This window comes from Cryptomeria japonica, chromosome 1, assembly GCF_030272615.1.
Source record: "Cryptomeria japonica chromosome 1, Sugi_1.0, whole genome shotgun sequence".
In the NCBI taxonomy this organism is placed as follows: domain Eukaryota; kingdom Viridiplantae; phylum Streptophyta; class Pinopsida; order Cupressales; family Cupressaceae; genus Cryptomeria; species Cryptomeria japonica.
Window position 1 is genome coordinate 159,027,817 of NC_081405.1, and position 5,237 is coordinate 159,033,053.

Genomic DNA, 5,237 nt, shown 5'->3' on the forward strand with positions numbered 1-5,237 from the left:
ACATTGGAAAACGCGCTCCGCAAAACGGGGCCCGTTCTAAAAAAATGGGGGCCCGTTAATGGTTCAGCCTCTTGATTCGAAAGGTGACGGGGGGCCGAAGCTAAATAAAACGGGCCCCTATAGAAACGGGGGCCCCTTTTAAATAATGGGGGCCCATTTTTAAATTCTATTTTTACCCTTTTTTGGGCAAATTTTTCATTTTCACCATGACAGTGAATTGATAAGAGGAGATCAAAAACGGGCCCCCATGTTGTGGTTTCCATTTCAAGCCTCCACCACTATCCCAGGTACACATTCAGTCATCTATTTTCACATTTCATAATTTTCTTGTATATTTTTCTTCTTTTTTTTTGTGTATTATTTAGTTTTTTTGGTATATTTTAGTTTTTTTTATAGTAGCCTATAAATAAATTATTTGTTATATTTGTAAATTCTTGATTTTGATCTAAAATTTTTTTGAATAGTTAACCCTAAACCCTAATCAACAAATTTAGAAATCAAAACCAAACCTAGATAATTAACAAAACGAAATCGACACAAACAAAAAAATGAAAATGAAATGGAAACAAAAACAAAAACGTTCGAAAAGGAAATCAAAATAAAACCGAACATATGTACCTAAATTGTTCTTAATCCTCATTAGGCAATACAAAAGTTACCACTAAATTAGTATAACCTTAAAAGTAATTAACGTTACTCTTCAAATTTTAGATATCAAAGTTTAGGCTTAGGTTTATGCCATGTCATGGCATAAAGGTCCTATTATGGTCCTATTATGTCATGTGATGGTATAAAAGGATCAATTATGGACACATTATGTCATGTCATGGCATAATAGGACACATTATGCCATGATGGCATAATAGGACACATTATGACATGATGGCATAATATGTCCTATTATGCCATGACATTGCATAATGGGTTCATAGTTGGTCCTATTATATCATGTCATGGCATAATAGGACCTATTATGCCATCATGGCATAATAGGTCCTATTATGCCATGACACTGCATAATAGTCCACCTATTATGCCATCATCGCATAACAGGTCCATAATAGGACCTATTAAGCCACAACATGACATGATTTTCTCAAAAATTGCCAACTTCATCATCTAATTCATCTCCAACACTGAAACTATGCTAATTCAACATGTTTACTTGGTATGATAGGACCAATTATGGACCTATCATGCCATGATGGCATAATATGTCCTATTATGCCATGATATTGCATAATGGATCAATAGTTGGTCCTATTATGTCATGTCATGGCATAATAGGACCTATTATGCCATGATGGCATAATAGGTCCTATTATGCCATGGCATTGCATAATAGTCCACCTATTATGCCATAATAGGACCTACTAAGCCACAACATGACATGATTTTCTCAAAAATTGCCAAGAAGATGTTTTGGATGAGGATCACACATTTTTGATCCCACCCTTAACTTTAAAACATCTCTAGCATTTGATGAAACTCTAGTGTTATCATGCCAAAATTTTGCAATTAATTGTTTAGTTTCATCATTTAATTTCATTTCTGACCTTTGAAGTCTACCACTAAAACTCCAACAATGGTTTAGTGGACCAATTTCAATTGTGTCTCTTCTTTTGGCCGCTCTTGACAAGGTTCTACGATGTAAGTTCAAATAGCCACTTATATCACTTAACATTCTTTTACTAACAATCATTGTTGCATTCTTATCTTTAGATCGACTTGTTTTTCTTATAGAATCGATGGCACTGGCAACAGTAGATACAACTTGCTTATATGATTCATCTTTTCTTTTTGGTTTTCCATAAATACCTATTTTTTTCATGACTTTACACATTTTTAACATTTTTATTAATCGTAGCATTAATTGACATTGGAATCCTAACTTTTTATTATAGAAAAATTGTTTATATAATCTGTTCGCATGTGTTCTGATTTGTCTCCAAGAAACTAACCCATTAAGATTATCTAGCACATTGCTATCAATAGTAAACAAATTACATTCATTTTCTTTCAGAGAGGGGGGTGGTGTAATATTTTCAATTTTTATTTCTTTTCGTATTGGTGTATGAAATTTATATCCAGCTTCATTTAAATCAGCAATTTGATTGGCATCATAGTCATCGAGTTTAAAAACATACCAGGATTCGCATCCACATCAACATTTGCATCAACAGTCATACCCATGTGTGGTTCTACATTTCTTGCATCCATCATGATGTCTTCAATGGTCTCATCTACAACGGACACTGAACTAGATGCTTCAGAAGTGTTATTCAATTGTCGTCGTTGTGATCTTCGATCTCTTTGGTCTTTTGCCTCCTTCTCTCTTTGTGCTTGAATTTCATCCATTGGCATTGTCCTCTTTTTTTTCTTTTGACGTTGCTTAGAACCATTTTTACAAACTCGTCTTCAAAAAATAATATCTTTTTACTGAGTTCTTCAAAAAATCATGTAAAAAATATTTAAAAGTACTACCAAATGATGTAAAAAAAATTTGTCAGTACGGATTTCAATGATAGTGTGGTAAATCGATGCAATCTATCTTTTTTTTTTACAATAACGGTTATTTAGAAATGGGGGCCCGTTATTTAAATAACGGGTCCCCGTTTTAAAAATGGAGGCTCGTTATTTAAATAACGGGCCCCCATTTTTAAAATGAGGGCCCGTTATTAAATCCAACTGGCAAAAAATGGAACGAGCCCCCGTTATGTAAAATTTGAATCCACAACCCGCCACTTGCCTCGGGATTAGGCCCAGGATAGGCCTGGGATGGCCACACCTGAGACATGAACCTGCAAATTCAAAGCTCCATGAATGAAAGCACAAATATGAACTTCTGAAATAGTTTACGTGCCTCTAATCAAAGAATTTTTATACGAAATTGAAACCCATTTCAGATTATACTGTCTAGATTCTAAATATGTAAATTAATTTAAAAATTGATTATTTTAACTATTTTTCATTTAATTTATACTAAATCAGGTCCATAAATTTGAAATATTAACTAATTTTCTTAATTTAATAACTTTTTTATTTTAATGAATTTTGAAAAAAAATTATATGTCATCAATCTACACAAAATTCTTTTCTATTTAAAAAAAAAATTTCAAAAAATGCTAAGTTTACGTCAAATTATGTGGGTTGTACACATCAAATTTTTATAAAGATAATTACGGCCATTAAAAAATTAATTAAAAATAAAATATTTGAAAAAAAAATACAGAAAAATATGCTCATCAATCTTCAGTGTGTTATAAACCATTTCTCAAAACGATTTGAGAAAATAATTTTAATTGTGTCAAAAAGTGTGGGTCGTACACATGCATGGTATGGTCCTGAAACAGGGATTTTTAAAACATAGTTTTTAGAACTCCATTCAAAAAGGTTTTTTTTTTAATGTGGGTATTAAAATAAATTACATATTTGAAAAGTACACTCAGAGGGCTACCTTTTATATTGCTGACTTTTTCCAAGATTCAATCTCTAAGTGTTTCAAAATTTAAGCTCAAATGAGACAAAATCTGAAAAATAGGGAAAACACTTCCACTTTTTGGCCCCCTCCTTATCCTATTCTCTCCCTCTCTTCCTATCCCCTATTATCTCTCTCTCTCTCTCTCATTTTTCCAATCTCCCTCTCTCTCCCTCTCCCCCTCTCCAAGTCCTACTCTCTCTCTCTCTCTCCTCTTTCTTTCCCTATCTCTCCCTCTCTTCCTATCCCCTTCTCTCTTTGTCTCTAACTCTCTTCGTTCCCCTCTCCTTATCCTATTCTCTCTCTCTCTCTCTCTCTCTCTCTCTCTCTCTCTCTCTCTCTCTCTCTCTCTCTCTTGTTCCTAGTTTTATATAACCTGTATGGGTTATGCAGAACTAAGACAAAAAGGTTTTGCATAACTCGTAGGTTTCTAAAAAGTAATGTTCCTCAAAACCCGTACCGATTTTGAGGAACTTATCATTTTTTATTATAAAATATAATGTTCCTCAAAACTAGTACGGGTTTTGAGGAACTTTTGATTTTTTATTATAAAATATAATGTTCCTCAAAACCAATACGAGTTTTTAGGAACTTTTGATTTTTCACTATAAAATAGATTTTTTATTATAAAATATAATGTTCCTGAAAACCCGTACGGGTTTTGAGGAACTTTTTATTTTTTAATTGTTTTTGGCTAGGCTTACCAAGCCTAGCACATTTTTGAATTTCCAAAACACGCACGGGTTATGAAAATTTTCATTTTTTTTTGCATGTGGCCACTTTTCTATTCACCATCTTGGTGCACTTACCCGTGTACACACACACACACACACACACACACACACACACACACACACACACACACACTTAAATATACATATATGTGTCTATATGTATATACATATATAATATATCATTGTCTACATGATGTTAATCCTAAAACCAGTCAAAAAATTAGGACAATAACCCTATACCCATAAAATTTCATGATTATAAACCAAGGATTCATAATAAAAGAAGACAATGTTCTATTTAGTTCACATTCTACATGTGTGTGTGTGTGTGTGTGTGTGTGTACACATACACATCTACATATATACTAAAACCGGTCAAAAAATTAGGACAATAACCCTATACCCATTAAATTTCATGATTATTTAAACCAAGTATTTAGAATAAAAGAAGACAATGTTCTATTTATTTCACATTCTATGTAATGATTTCATAGTATAAAGTGACAGAAATCATTTGAACATAACTCTAAACACCATATAGTGATGTGAAATTGTCAAGATAAGTGGAGGAAAATAGATAAATTTGTATCATTATTTGTAAAATTTAAGGAAAAATGATGGGTAGAGGTTTATTGAAAGCTAAAGAGAATGCATGATGTGCAATGTTGAAATTGGTCAAAAAATTGTGACAGTAACCCAAAACTGAAATAGAATTGTACTTATTTCATAGTCGCTGAAATAATTTCACAATATAATTAAACCCTACATGACATCCATACAGTGATGTGAATTTGACAAAATAAGTGGAGGAAAATAGATGAAACTATATCATTGTCTGCAAAAATATAAGGAAAAATTATAGGTTAACCATATATGTCACATGGACAACACGCACAATGTGTAATTGTGAAACCGATCAAAAAAATGAGTCAATAACCCTATGCCCATTAAATTTCATGATTATAAATCAGGGATTCAGAATAAAACTAGACAATGTTTTATTTATATCATATTATATGTAATGA